A 16,531-nucleotide genomic window follows, 5' to 3' on the forward strand; every position below is an offset into this window, starting at 1 on the left:
ACACTTTTAAAGTGTAAATTAAACACATAATTAAGTTTTGAAATGTTACAAAACTTGAAAGGTTAAGGAAGACAATGAGTCTTCTCATCTTTGTAACTTTACAAAACTTAAGAGGTATTTACACATATGATTAAGTTTTGAAATATTACAAAACTTGAAAGGTTAAGGAAGACAATGAGTCTTCTCATCTTTGTAACTTTACAAAGCTTAAGAGGTTAAGTGTAAGAGAGTTACACATTTGAGATTAAATCATGTTTAATGTGTGAATTAAACATATGATTTAATTTTTGAATGTTACAAAGATGAAGAGATTGAGGAAGACAATGGGTTTTTTCTCATCCTTGTAACCTTTTTTCAACCCTAAGAGTGCTATATATATGACTTTTCTTCTTTTGAAATCTTATGCAGAAAAGTGAAAAAACTTGATCAATCCCAAGACTATTTTCATTAGTTCCCTAAAGATTTCTAGAAGTGGGAGGAAATAGAGTCTTTGGACAAAGTTCCAAGAACTTGTTTGAGCCTTTTTTGTGTTCTTCTTCTTCTTGTTCTTATTTTGCAACTTTGAGAGTTTTATTGTATCAAAGTGAGTGTTTGAGAGTATTTCTTTTCTCCATTGTATCCATATTTTTTCAACATTGAGTGGACCACATAAAGACACTTTATTGTCTACATCTACTTTAGATGTAGATGATGACTAATATCCTCTAGCTTATGGGGTGATTAATATTGATAATGAAGAAAACTGGTTGTGGTTCCTAAAGCATCTGAAGTCTTTTCTGATGAATCGTCATATGGTTCTAATTTCATATAGGAACCCAAGCTTTCTTTCAACAGCTAACAAAATATTTGGCAATGGTTACAATGCTCACTGTCATAGCCGTTTGAAGGAGAGCCTAGACTACTTCATAAGTAGTAATCCGGTCTTAAAGATGGGACATTTAAAATCTGCTTTTGATGCTAAAGTCAGGTATCAGAAAGAATATGTTCAGAACATGGTGTAGTTTGGAAGTGCTTATGAGCATGCAGAATACGCGAAATCTGGACCCAGTCCAAGACAAGCTGAACCACAAACAGAACTAGAGAAAATGTAGGCCAACATTGAAAAGTTGAAGGCAAACTTGATAGAAAAAGAAATTGAATTATTGGGTATTTCAGAGGAAATGGGAGATGGACTAATCCCAGTTTGAGATTTTGGTGAATTGCACTTAGCACCCCTCAAAAGGTCAATTCAAATACTGATCTAAAAACGACTCAAGTATACTCCACATCAGTCTCCAATTCAGCAGCCCCAAAGAAAGTTTCTGCAAAGACCCATTCAATTGAAATTGTTTCAGTCTTTAATAAACCAAAGGTGGCAGGTACATTTATCTTAAGGAATGTGGTAGTTTAGCCGACGAGAGCAGATGGAGAACCTGTAGATTGCTCGAATGCTCCTGTGGTTGTTCATAGATGTACTTCAATTTTTTTTTAAGAACTCCTTCAACACTGTCAAGCTCGCCAAGTAGGAAGAATTGGAGCAACTCTAAATCCATGCACAGGATGAATGTCTACAATTCGCTCAAGCTGAGATGTTTCCCCAGAACTTACAGAATCTGCACTATCAATTGCAGAAAGAAGAGAAAAGCTCTTCCTTCCGATATGGGATTAGGCTTCTGACCAAACTGGTGGAAAAATTGAGAATAAAGATGTAGGGAATGTTTTGATAGCTACACGGAATACTCTTATACTTGAAAACTAGGTGAGCAAGAAGAAGCTGAAGTTAGAGGATAAGTTATTGTTGCTGAATAAATTTACCTACGTGGGAAAGGCCTTGGGATGAGGAGTTTTCGATAATCTGTATACATGCATTGGTTTCTCGCCCCAAGCTGTAGTTGGCACCTCTCATCACAGAACTTGAATTTAGATGGGATTCTCACACTTGACCCTTCCTCTGTTTATACCTTTTTAATTAGTTCGAGATGTCTTAATTGAGGTGGCTTTCTAAATTTGATTGAATACAAAATTCATGAGGATGTTGTAAGGGCAACCAGAAAATGGACAGAAAACTGCATATACATAGCTTTTGATCAAATTGTTGAAATTGTGTGATTAGAGAAACTTACGCGCATCATGTCAAGGAATGGACAAGTAATCATGGGTTTGGAGAATGTTGACCTCAGAATGCATGTGTTCGAGTTCCTCAGCTGCTTCAAATCATTTCCAAATCCCACATATGTCTTCTCATTATTCTCATGCTGGAAATTTAGCATTTTCCACATTAAAGCCGAATCACCCAGTTTCTGTTTTGATTTTAAGATTTTCTAAATCTTAATTTAGTCAACAACCATTGTGAGTTTGTTGAAATGGTAGTTTACATCAAGAACAGATGGCGACAAGCTTGCCCCCTACGGTGAAGCTTTCACCATCTATTGCAGCGATAGAGCACATATCATCAAAGCGTTCACTTGGGAAAAGCAACTGGATTCCAGAATCCCTCCTGATTGTTCTCTCTTCCAGCTAACTTTAGCCAGAACCAAATGCAATATGGTTATCATTTCTGGAGCCACCGTGAGGAAATTCGCTTCAGAGTTGCTGGAACTCTTCATCCCTCACCAGAAATCACCAAAACTTTGAACAACAGGGAGCCCCGAAAAGTGCCAAAAGAGAGCAAAATGCAGTTAGGGATTCAATACCAACAGTCTCAATCACATCTCTAGGCTCCACCCATACAGTTGCTACCTTCTTACACACCATCCTACTCTTGTTACTTATTTTCTTTATTGTAAACTTACACATTTTAAATCTAGATTTCAAAATCTTTTCCATTAAATAACTCCAGATTTCTTTAAAATCCCATCCTTAGAAGTTCATAGACATTAAAAATCCAAATTTCAACAAATCTTTTGCTGCCCACCTTCCTTTGGGCATGCATTTTCACTATTTTCTTTGATTTGTAAAATGGTTTTGTTGATTTTTAACAAGCATGAATAAACTTCATGGTTCCAAATAATGGAATTCATAGAATTAACTCATGCAAAATTAATTTGAGTCTTGATGGAGACCCAACATCCATGACATCTTCTTGGATAATGATTCAAGTAATGTTTGTTTGGTATTTGATTGATATTGATCCTCTTTGTGATGCATGAGATTGTCGTACACCTATTATTGAGCTAACCTTGTTTTCCATAGAGTAGTTGATGCTTGCTAACCGGGTACACTCTCTTTATCCTCTAATCTCAAAATTCCACGAACATATATGTCATCGCAAACTATGCCTATTTGATAGTACTTGGGTGTCTCGATATTTATTTGACTATTCGATTATTTCTGATAAAGTGCATGCTGAGTGGTATACTATTCAAACTAACTTTGATACCTTGTGTTAGCACTTAAGAGGCAATCTAGGTACACACCCTAACTCTTCTTTTATGATTGTGATTTGATTTCTTATTTGGCATGCTAGTGTTGATAGGATCTTGAAATCACCTTAGTCTACTCAGGTACCTTCAAGCAATTGATTAACTGCCACATTTCCTTCAACTTGGTTAGTAGAGACCTCTTTAGAGCTTATAGGGGTGCTACCTCTTTGAGTAGGAATGACAATTTCGCGGGTCAATCGGGTCACTCGCCCCGTCCCGCCCCTATTGGGACGGGTATGGGATAAATTTATCGGGTATGGGATGGGTATGGGAAAGCTTTGTGAAACCTGAATTGGGTTCGGAGCGGGTATGGGTTTGTAGTTACCCGTCCCACCCCACCCCGGAATTAGAATTACCAATTTACCCTTAAATATTACAAAATACCAAAAATTTCCTCCGTATATATAATTTATTCTTCCTAGATTTTTAGGGTTTTTTTTCTCAGAAGAAATGCTTCGTTTTCTCATATCGAACTGCCCTAAAAGCAAAATCTTTGCTCTAAAAACAAGATTTCCAGTCTCGTAAACAAGTGATTATTGGAGTTCTTGTGGATCCCTTCCTTCCAAGTAAGAAAACCCTAACTTTTGAAGCTTTGTTAAGAATTTGGCTTGTTTTTCAATTCTTTTTAGGTTTGAGGTTTTTTCAATTATTTATCAGTAGATTTGTAATTTATATGCATTCTTGGTCTTCCTCTTATATGTATTTTTCAGTTGAATCAATTTTTGTCTTTGGCTCTTATTGTTCATGTTTTTTACATTAATTTTCACCCTGTCCAAATCAATTTCATCCACATATAAACTGATTTTTAGGGTTTATACGAATAAGAATGATGATTTATGGGTTTTTCATTCTTTTAGGGTTCAATTTTGGTATTCACATTTTTGCAGAAACAAGTTGTTATAATTTCATTATTTTAGGGTTCAATTTTGGTATTCATGTTTTTGCATAAACAAGTTGTTATAAGAGAATGATCTAATATCATGTTGTTTTTTCATAGATGAAAACCCTATTTTTATTTTTTTTCTAAACAACTTCTGGAAACATATTATTCATGCTTCCAGAAACATACAAATAGAATTTCATTATGGCTAAATTGGTTTCAAACTATTTTAGAATATCCTAAGGATTCAGCAAAATGACATCAGAAGGGGAGGAAAATTTTTTCATGCCAAGTACTGGTTCTAATCCAGCTACAAGTAGTACTTCAACTACTGATGGATCATTGACATGTTAAAAAAGAAAGCTGACTTCGATTGTTTGGAATGATTTTGAGAAAGTCATAATAGATGGACAAGATTATGCTATTTGTAAGCATTGTAAATCAAAACTCAAGGCCGATAGTAAGAATGGGACTAAACATTTGCATATACATTTAGATAGGTGCATCAAACAGAGAAATGTTGATATTAAGCAACAATTTTTAGCAGTAGAGAGAAAAGGCTATGGAAAAGTGCAAATTGGTGATTTCACATTTGATCAAGATATCTCAAGAGAGAAGCTTGCACATGCAATTATATTGCATGAGTACCCTCTTTCAATTGTTGACCATGCAGGCTTTAGAGATTTTACTAGTAGCCTTCAACTTTGTTTAAGATGGTTTCCTACAATATAATTAAGGATGACATAATGAAGATTTATGAGTTTGAGAAAGGGAAAATGAGTAGCTACTTGGAAAAGCTTGAAACTAGAATGACTATCACAGCTGATATGTGGACATCTAATCAAAAGAAAGGTTACATGGCTATCACTGTGCATTACATTGATGAGTCTTGGTTACTACATCATCATATTGTAAGGTTAGATATGTTATTTGTTCAAGTTTTCAATTTTTATTTTATTTTATTATCGTTTAATGATGTCACTTATATTAGTAATATGTTTTTATATATTGTTTAATGTAGGTTTGTTTATATGCCTCCTCTACATACAAAAGAAGTTCTTTCTGATGTGTTATTAGATTGGAATATGGATAGGAAACTATCTACAATCACCGTGGATAATTGCTTAAGTAATGATGGCATGATTAATATCCTCTCAGAGAAATTATCTTCAAGTGGTTCGCTTTTATTAAATGGAAAAATCTTTCATATGCGATATGCATCACATGTCTTGAACTTGATTGTGAAGGAAGGTCTAGATGTCATCAGAGTAGAAATTGAAAAAATTCATGAGAGTATTGCATATTGGTCAGCAACACCATCAAGAGTGGAAAAGTTTGAAGATGCAACTCGCCAAATGCGTCTTCCATGCAATAAGAAGCTATGCCTTGATTGTAAAACACGATGGAATTCTACATACTTGATGCTATCAATAACTATAACTTATAAAGATGTGTTCCCACATTTGAAGCAACGTGAAAAGCTCTACACCACAGTGCCATCAGAGGAATGATGGAATTTAGCAAGAGAAATATGTGAAAGGCTGAAATTGTTTTATAATATAACAAAGTTGTTTTTAGGGTGAAATTATCCCACTGCGAATACTTTTTTCATCAAAGTGTGTGAGATTCAAGAAGCATTGTATGATTGGTTGATTTGCTTAAATGAAGTTGTAAGCACAATGGCATCAAGTATGTTAGAAAATTTTGACAAGTATTGGAGTGGATGTCATATTGTAATGGCAATAGCAATTGTATTGGACCCAAGATACAAGATGAAGATTTTAGAATTTTATTTTTCAATAAAGTATGGGTCTGAAGCTTCAAGTGAGATTGGAAAAATTCGTCAACTATGTTATGATTTGTTTTCTGAGTACCAATCAAAGTCTAAGATGGGTCAACAAACTTTATCTCATGGTGCTTCATCAGTTTCAAATCTCTTTGAGTTGACCTATGACGAACAAGATCCTCTTTCGAAGTTTGACTTATTTGTTCATAGTACCAGTGAAGAAGGTCATGCGAAGTCGGAGTTAGACTACTACTTAGAAGAACCTGTTTTGCCAAGGATTTCAGATTTTGATGTTTTGAGTTGGTGGAAAATAAATGGTATTAAGTATTCGACTTTACAAATGATTGTTTGAGATATCTATGCCATTCCGGTATCTACAGTTGCATCTGAGTCAACCTTCAGTACAGGTGGTAGGATGGCATCAAAACATCGTAGTAGACTCCATCCAAATACTTTAGAGGCCTTAATGTGTGCTCAAAGTTGGTTCGGAAATGAAATGGAAGGTAGTTAATCTAAAATATTTTCAATCTTATGAAACAACTATGTTGAATTTTTTAATAAAGTTGTTTCTTGTTATTCTTACTTTTATTGGGTGATTCTTTGCTTGTTAACCCAAGGGGCAAACTCACAATCATGGATGAAGATGATGAATCACTCTTGTTGTAGGTTCTTTTCTTGAGATGAAGTTAGTATTGGAGATATATTTTGGGACCCAAGATACACTTTTTTTAATGTTCTTTTGTAATCTTAATGTGGTTATATGGATGAATATGTTGGGAACTTTATGTTTAATGTTTTTATTTTTTTAATGTTTCCATATCCATGGAGATTTTATATTTTTATATTTTGTAGTTGTGATGTTCATTTATTTTTTTTATTTTTTATTTTATCTTAATGTTATATTTTATATTGTTATATCCATGGTATTAAGCATCAAAGTTGTATTTTTTGGCAAATAAGGCATTAGTGCTGACGTAATTGCAGTAAATGAAGACGTTGGGGCTGCTTGTTGGGGCTACAGATTAATATAACTTGGAGGTGATGCCAAGGAACCCCTGCCATGCCAAGGAAGAAAAGAGCTAATCAACCTGGCACATGAAGCAATGCAAAATCCAAATCATGAATCATCAAGAGGTCCAACTTCTAAGAGAAAAATGGTTGTTGCCCCTCTTGGAAAAAAATGAAAAAGTGGACAAGAAATTTGTTTATATTTCTCCAATGCCTCTAGGAATTGTTATTGCTGGTGCTAGATTATTAAAGAAAAAAGTATACTGCCTAAATAACTTGGATGATTTGGGTTGATAAATCTATCTTTTCTTCTAGGGTCAATCACATTTTATTTGTTCCTAGGAAATGGAAAGCAAAAGAGAGAGGGTCCTTGCGTTGGAACCAAGGGATTCTGGGCACCTGAGGTAAGAACTTGTAATCATTTTCGCTTCAATGACTGCATTATTGTTATTATTTTCTATGCCCTATTCATTCGAATCTTAACCAACACTATTGGTCGAAAAGGGATAATGATTGGTGCTATCATGAGTGGGCAGATTGCTGACTTTATTGGTCGAAAAGGGGTAAGATGGAGGATAGTCTGTCGAGATTGTTCATATTTGAGCATTTTTCCTGCACAAAACTTCTCTCACAACTTGTTTTCTTTGTGGGTGGAATCAGGCCATGGGGATGTCATCCATGATCTGTGTGCTCTTAGTGCTTTGGATGGTAACAAGCTCACTTAATTTTTATGTGCTTTCCTTTATCTGCTATTGATGTCTATGGACTTCAATTTTTGAGTTCTATGGGGTTTTAAGAGTGATGAATACGGTATTTTGATCCAAAAAAAATTATTGTATTCATAATTGGCTTATATTATTTGAAAAAGAAATTTATTTTTGTGCATCTTTCGTCTTTCACTATTTTGTTTTTTATAAAGATTGAGTTTTTGTGTTTTTCTTTAACCCTTAGATTAACATCTATACTATTATTACTATCTCATTTTTAGTCAATGTATTCTCTTTCTGGATGGTGCAGTTGCATTTGGAATCCATCAATGTCTATTTTGGGGCACTGGCCTGGTTTCACTGGTCGTTAGTAGTTTTCAAGCCCTTCATATTAACTGCCTTAGTTTTTGCGGGGACTTTGTCATTCGTTGTTATTATTATTACTATTATTATTATTGGTGTTGCCATATGTATAAGTTAAGTCTTTGATTTGTCTTTTATCATACACATAATGTCTTTTAGTGTCCAAAGGTAATCAATAATGGGTTTCTCTTTTTGATGAGAATTTGCAGATATGTATATAATGGAAATTGATTCATTCTCTAAACCCTGTAGTTTTTCTACTCATATTCTGATTAGGTTGCAATTGAAGACCTGGAGCATATCTTAAATGAGGTGAAGACCCACATCCTTTCTTCTCCTCCTGATTCATCTTCTATGAGGACAATGGCCGAGGGCAATGTTGCCAATACTATTCAAGGCCTCTTTGCAGGCTTTGGGATTAACTATGGAATACTCAAAGCGTGTGGGGATGATGAGCAAGGTGGCTTGTTTGTAAGTAACATGGGCTCTAGTGGAGTGAACCTTTTAGCATTGAGGATAAAGAAGGGGCTAACAGCTCAAGTGAGCTTCATATTTCTTCTATATAAATGGACTAGCTCTTTGACATTTTCTCATTGGAATTCTGGATAATAAGTGCTGGAAATTTATTGACACTGGTACATCACAGTGTGTTTACCTGGTTGATGCATTGGGCAATCGTACTATGCGGCCCTATCTCTCAAGTGCTGTTAAGACTTAAGCGCATGCTGTTTTTCTGGTTTTCTTTCTTTTCACTTAAAATAGTTTAGGCTCCAAGTCTTTCTTTTCATACAATTTTCTTATTAAGATGAGCATACATGGAGTCTTATTATTGTTTTGTCCCTTACAGGCAGAGGAATTAACTAAAGAGGATTTTAAAGGGGTAAAGGTGAGGCATCTCTAGATGGAAATAGGATATCATGGATCAAGTGTGACCATGGAATTTCTTTTTACTGTCATCTTATTATTTCTTTTCTTCTTGAAATGGTAGGTTAACTTACTATTAACTAGTTGGATTAAATTTGTATTCCAACAAATGATATTAGCTACTTTGTAAGTATCTAAACTATAAACATAAAGGTGCATCCATACGTTTAATTTATAGCTCAACTTCAAATGCATAGATGCAATGTAATAGCTCTATTTGGTTATTGGTAGTGCATGGCTTTTGAAAACATATACGGTTCTGTTAGAACTTAACTGCTGATCCATCTGTTGTTACAGTGGTTGGTAATGAGATATGGGATATATAATTTGGAAGTTATTCATGCTGTAATTCGAATGGCCAAACAGGAGGGTGTATTTGTATCCTTGGATTTGGCCAGTTTTGAGGTATGAGTTTCTTTGCATGTGATTGAAAAAAGGTCTTCCATTTGGTTTTCTGCATTGTGATAAATAAAATGAAATTATCACCAAAATGTTAATGCAAAAAAAAAAAAAAATGGAGCTTCATAATCTTTATAATTAGTTCTCCTACACTCCCTAAAATGATCATACCTTGTAGATAGAATTTTCTGTCTTTCTCAATTAAAAGACTCACCAATCCTCCAGTGGCATAATACCATGTTTGAAAAGCAAAAAAAATAAGGGGTTGTTGTACTTTGACTGCAGTATCCTACTCATGCACTGGAACAGACTTGTTTTGAATTGTTGGGTGAGGAATTGTCTCTTTCAAGGATAACATTTGTATATTATAACACTAACATTTTCTACTTTTCAAAAATTCATTTAAATCCAATCAATATAATCTTCATGGGCTTGGTCATATGTCACCCAGGACTGATCTTTATTTTTTTTGGTACCCCACATAGAAAAAAAAGCCACTTTCATTTCCACCACGTCTCTATTTGTTTTGGTAGAAAACAAATGATTAATGCAATGTACAATTTACTATATATATATATATATATATATATTCACCATAAATTTTATTTTGTGGTGAAGTGATAAAATTATTTTGTAAAAAGAATATTTATTTTTGCTATAATATTAAATTTTATGGTTAAAAATAATTGCTCGTGAACTTATAGCAACAACCATGCCACAAATAATTTTTTATATAAAAAAAATCTTTTACCACAAGATACGTTATTTTACAAATTAATTTCTAGCAAAACCTTATATTTGTTGTAGTGATTGTAGTTAATATAAAGTTACATTGTAGGACTTTTAGTGAGTGTTTTATGTTGAAGAGAGGCTCATTACAGTAAAGATGCATCTGAAATTGTAATTTAGATGTCGTACTCAAATAGTAGTTCTCCTTGAGCATATCATAAAATTTGGTTTGAAGTAATCTAAGTCTTCTTATAATTTTCAAGTTCCAATTAGATGCATTAAACATGTGTAACATATTTAATATAACCAATATTTTCTTAAGTAATTGAACACTTTTTTCTATAAATTTACTTGATTATTAATGAATACATACATATACAGTATTGATATAGTTTGATAGATATTTTAAAATAGTATTAGAATGGCGTTTCTCTTTCCCAATTAACAAATTTATCAAATATATACACATATAATACTCATTAGAATATCTTGTATGAAACTATATTTATTTATTTGAATTTAGTAGCTCTTCAACTCCTTGGTTATGTATAAACTTTATATCACCATCTCAAAGTCAAGTCATTTATAATTATTTCTATCTAACCTTTTCCATTATGATAACTTTATAAGATAATGATTGATTAGAAGAATTTACATGCCTTTGTTGATAGGATAGTTTTTTTTTGTTTTTTTTATTCAAAGAATCTTGCTTCTGTCATTGAAACTTTCCAATCATTTATGTTTAGTGGTCCCATAATTCCCTATTCATTGGTATTTCATATGAACAATCATTTTACAAATGAGTTAATTTCATTTACATCCTTTGAGATTTGATGTAAATTCATTTAGTCACCAATGATTTCAAATTTCATTAATTAGTACCCCTATAGATGTAATTTATGTATAAAATTTATTTTTCAAAAGAAGATTAGGTAAAAATATCTTAGCCATATGTATTTAACAATTCTCTAAAAATAAATTTCACATGCTAAAAAATAAATTATATAGATAGAATACATATACAAGAGATCTAACTAATGAAATTTAAAACCAATTGTAGTTTAGTGTATTTACACTATATATTAGAGGGTGTGGCTAAAATTAACCCTTTAGGTATGTGTGTTTAACAAAAATTTTGTTTTTTATTTTTCATTTAATGTTTGCATTTTATAATAAACATTGAAAAGGAATTGATTTTCCATATGTTAACAAAAAAAGATTTGAATACCTCTAAAATGAAATATTGTCATATTTGTAGCTAGCATATTTGTAGTTGTGGTGTTAGAAGCTAATCATTTTCTTGAATGCCTCTAAGATATTGGAAATATTGTCATAATTTTGGACATTTTACTACACTTAATAAAGAATATCATTAATTTAACATATATAGTGTTCACTTAGAATAGGAAGGTTCGAAAAGTAAATCCTAAGAAATTATCTAGAATATAAATTTAATTACAAATATTTTAAGGTAACCTTTTCTATATGTCTGTATTATCATCCAAAATGCCAAACAATTTAATAAAGCTCCAATTGATTTCAGTTTACAAAAACATCCCAAAAGGTCTAGACCATGGTAGCATTCAATAACATGCATTAATTGATTTTTTAAACTAACAGAAAGTACTAAAAAATCATTTAAAAAAAAAAAAAAAAACATGCTTCAAATGTCTATTTTATGAGAAAAATAAAGACAAGGTTATAAGGCATACAAATCAATTTTAAAAATAATCAAACATTCTGGCTATTCAAAATTAGGGCAGTACAATGAGTATAAAAAAGGAAAATTATTTCTTTCAATTGGGAAAACTATTTTTAATATTTTATGTATTTAAAATCAATTTCTAGAAGTCTAGAATTAAGGAAAAATATCATATCAAATTTACAAAGTTATCTAGTAATTTATTTTTATAAAATATTTCGGGTGTCCAGAACAGGGTAAAAACAAAACCCTTAAAAGACTCATTTATATCTTCTATTTTAGAATTGCTTTTTAACTCAAACAAAGGTTTAAATTCATTTTCAAGATGTCTACAATATCATACTATCACTAAAAAAAATTTAAAACATCATAAGTAGATCAAATTGAATTTTCATTTTAGAGACGCAATAAATTGAATAAGCTAACGATAAAAGGTTTTTGAAAAATGATTTTCACGTAGGGTTTTACCAAATCCCCAATTAATATACACAAATCTAGCCTAGAATGTTCTTATTTATTTGGGACCACAAGTTTGGATTCATTTTCCACTCAAAAATAGATTTTTATTGAAAACAAAATGGTACAAACTGCATGAGATATAGTTGCATATTTTTTAAAAGAGATTTTGAACCTAAGGATTCTAAATGAATTTTTTAAATAAATTTTCAAAAGGATCTTTTGAGAAAATATTTTTCTTTTAAAATGAAAGAAATTAATTTGAAAACAACAAAATTTAAGAAACAAAATACCAAACAAAACAAAATCACAAAGTAAAATTTTTTGCAACCAAGTAAGCTAACATGGTGAGATAGGGACTAATCATCATTATTTTCGAATGGCCTTTGAAAATCAAATTTTAACAAAGGAACACTCAAAGCAATAAACTAAGAATTTTGGATCAAACTAAACAATGAGGTATTGATCAAGAACTATCAACTAGAATTCTCGAAAGCACATAAAATAAAAACACTATAGATCAAGAATTAAAGTTAACAAACTTGAAAACATGAAAACAATAAATATGATATGAACTAAATCTATTAACTAAAATTCCAGTAAACATACATAAATAATATTTATGGACCAAATACTAAGATTAACATGCTTAGAAAACATGTAAACAATATCATGGGATTGATTAAATTAATTAACTTAAACTCTAACCGACTACAAAATAAATATTGATGAATTACACCTAAAGATTGAAGAATTGAAAATTAACATGCAAACAAAAAATACGAGATTAACTAAATTAATTAATTAAAACTCTAAAAACCTACAAAATAAATATTAATGGATTAGAGATTAAAAATTAATAAACTTGGAACACGAGAATTATAAAATGAGATTAATTAAACTAAACAACCTTAACTTTAAAACAATTACACACTAAAAATAAAGTGAATCAAAATAGCAAAGCTTACAATTTTGCAACTTACCTTAGCATGCATGTTGACTTTTCTTAAAAAACAAAACAAAAAGAATCCCCCTATAGCCCACCATGTGCGTGTTGTGCACAAAGTGACCACTTGTTTCCTATTTTCCTATGCATCATGGATATATATGCAAGTTGCGTTTTTTGTGTGTAGCTAGAATGTCGTCCAAAGCCATTCGTGACTGTGTAGCATGGAGAATGGCGACTATGGTTTGTCTTCAAAGTGGGTTGTCACTTTTGTAGGCTGTTTTAGAGTGTTATGTATGGAGGGCCTGATTGTGCATGGCAAAAAAAGCTTTTAGACTGTGTTCTTCAAGGATATGAATGACAACCCATGTGCAATATTTTTTTGTGCACCATCCTCTCAGGAAATCTATCATCCTCCTTCCTTGACATTGCATTTTGAAATCCCTTTAAGAATCCACCAAAATTCTCTTATTTGTGCATGTAAGAGCCCTCTCCATAGTGGTAACCCATATTTTCCTTTTCTCTCAAACGTTGAACAATCCCTCATTCCAAGGAAAATGCTTAACCTTGTTTATCCATGGCTCCTATTGTTGGAGCTGAGAATTTCTTGAGCAATGGTTCTCTTCTCACCGACCGCTCCTTTATCCCCTCCACACAAGGCTCACCCAGTTTTACCTTGGGATCACATCCTCCAATGATTAAGTTGGCTTGGGTTTTCTAGAAAAGGTAATATATTTTTTTTTCTTCCCATTTTTCTTGCCAATTGCATTCATATACCTTCTAGCTACCAATAGGCGTGAAGATCACGGGAGTACTTTTTGGCCACTTCAAGAGGTTACTACCTCAAGTGTTAACTGCCTCCACTACTCCTCGTGGGTTGTTCTCCCTCGTTCTATTTCCCACTTTACTTGTTGGCCTATTTAAGTTAGTTGGGTCATTAGGCTAGTTGGGCTTTTAATCCTGACCCAAACTAGCCCGACTTAGCGAATAGTTTTTTGGGTAAGCCCGTTATCCCCATTTACAAGGGTTCCCACAATTGCCCCCAATTTTTTGTTGACCTTTGGCTGAGGTCAAACAGAAAATTCTTTTTCATTTTAAGCAAGAACATATTTTCCTTGATTTTCTAGACTTTCCAATTTTTGTATTGGACGCACTTACTAACGTACACTCCAACCACCTTTGGGGGTTTCTATTGCCCCCTAGTGGTGACACGTGTACCATGCTTTTTCAAATTTCAAAAGTTATGATATCCTACCTTTTGGAGTCTCAATAACACCGTTACCACACTACGACATTCTTGTTTTTTCCTCTTCCATTTGCATCAAGCTGTTAATCCTACATTATCGGTGTTCAGGTGAGAAAAACCCATCTCTTTCATCATCTTTATATACTAATTCCGGCTTTTGTTCTATTAGCTTCAGTCACATTCTTGTTTTCCTAGATAAAGAGTTCTCTTCTTCATTTGGTCCCTCTAACTCTGCACGAAAGTGCACTCAGAAACCTCTTTCTAGGATTTCCATCACCCTTCATTTTCCTGCTAGTAGTGCAAACCCTTACAGAATGTCAAAGCAATATGATGGTTATACGAAAAAGAAAATATCCTAGAAGGGTTCCTCCTCGAACAATACAGCTCGCGCTTCAATTCGTATTGTGGATGATTTTGTCACTGATGAATTCAAAAGGGATTTCAATATACCATACAATGTTTATATCCAACTACTGTGTGGCACCACACCCTTCCCAACTGATACACACAGGAAACACTCCATGTGCTTCACTAGGAAGAAATTCCATGTCGGGCTACGCTTACCTTTGCCTTCATTAGTGAGAAAGTTTATGCACCATACCCAAATTTTGCCTTCATTAGTGAGAAAGTTTATGCACCATACCCAAATTTTGCCTTCATTTTTCCATTCAAACTCAATCTGCATTCTCATGGGTTGCTCTATTTTAAGTCGGTTATTCAATCTCAAGTTGTCCTTGTTTGAGATTCTTTTCATTTACATTATTAAGCTAAACAAATGGGGGAAATTCGTCTTTGCTACTTGTAGAAGGTAGTTGCAACTGATCACAAACTTGCCAAATTCTGGGAAAGGCTAGGCCATTAGACACATGATTATTTCTAGAGGATGGGAATTTTCAACTCTAGATCCTCATGGTCCTTACCCCTTAAATCATACCCTTAAACTGCCCAAAAAGCGCTCTAATACCATTTTTTATTTTATTTAATAGTTGTCTAATATTGCTTCTGGACAGTTGAAAACTACCGAGGACGCCTAGTAGAGTGGGTGGAAAAACCTTCCTGGGAACAGCTTACCAAGCTATTCAACATTGATTTCAAGCAAAGAAGCTTTTCTCTTTTACTTACCGAGACCAATCTTCAAAGTGTGCTCTCGAACCAGGACCTTTTCACTCCTCAAATTTTTCCAAGGATTGCTCCTAGCAACCTAATCCCCAGGTGCATTTTGTTCCAAAAGACTTTAAAGTAGACAAACCTTCTAGCTCTTTTGACACTAGCACGGAAGTTACTAGGGAGAACGAGCAATCTATCCCACCAACAACTACTCGATAAACTACCTGACCTAGTCCCTCTGTCACAATTCCACTCTCTTCGCCCAAGCATACTCCTTTTGCCTAGGCTCAACTTCTATTGCCCCAACAAACGTGCCGCTACTGGTATTGGATAGCAATTCTATTGAACAAAACGAGCCAACTCCTTTGATTGCGAAGAACATGGATGACATAGAAGGTGAAGTCGCTGACATATTTAGCCAGGTTAAAGAGAAAAAAAAATACTAAAGGTCAGCCCATCTAAGACCACCCAACAAGCTTATGGCACGCTTCAAAAGAGGTCGGCTACACAAAGTGCTTTACTAGATACTACTCCACAAGCGGTCCCTCACAACAAGATTACTGTTCTTGACCTACGCCCAAGGGGGAATTTGCACCCTCACAAGACTAGTCCCATTTCAACTTAGAAGGTAAAGGAAATCCTGAACCGGTATTCCTCATTTACCACTGTTGATCCTTCTTTATCAAATATGGGTGTTCTTTTCCCTACTACCGAGTAGATCACTATGAAGGTTCCTCGCCAACCAAACTTGAACTTAATTGCAAGTGTTCCCATTGGGGCTCCTACCCAAGTTGTTCAGACGATAGCTGTTATCTAAGGATTATATGAAGATCAAATTACCAAAATAGTACTAAAGCAAACCGAGTGTGTTTTTTAT

Source organism: Vitis riparia, unplaced genomic scaffold (genome assembly GCF_004353265.1).
Source record: "Vitis riparia cultivar Riparia Gloire de Montpellier isolate 1030 unplaced genomic scaffold, EGFV_Vit.rip_1.0 scaffold315_pilon_pilon, whole genome shotgun sequence".
Lineage (NCBI taxonomy): Eukaryota > Viridiplantae > Streptophyta > Magnoliopsida > Vitales > Vitaceae > Vitis > Vitis riparia.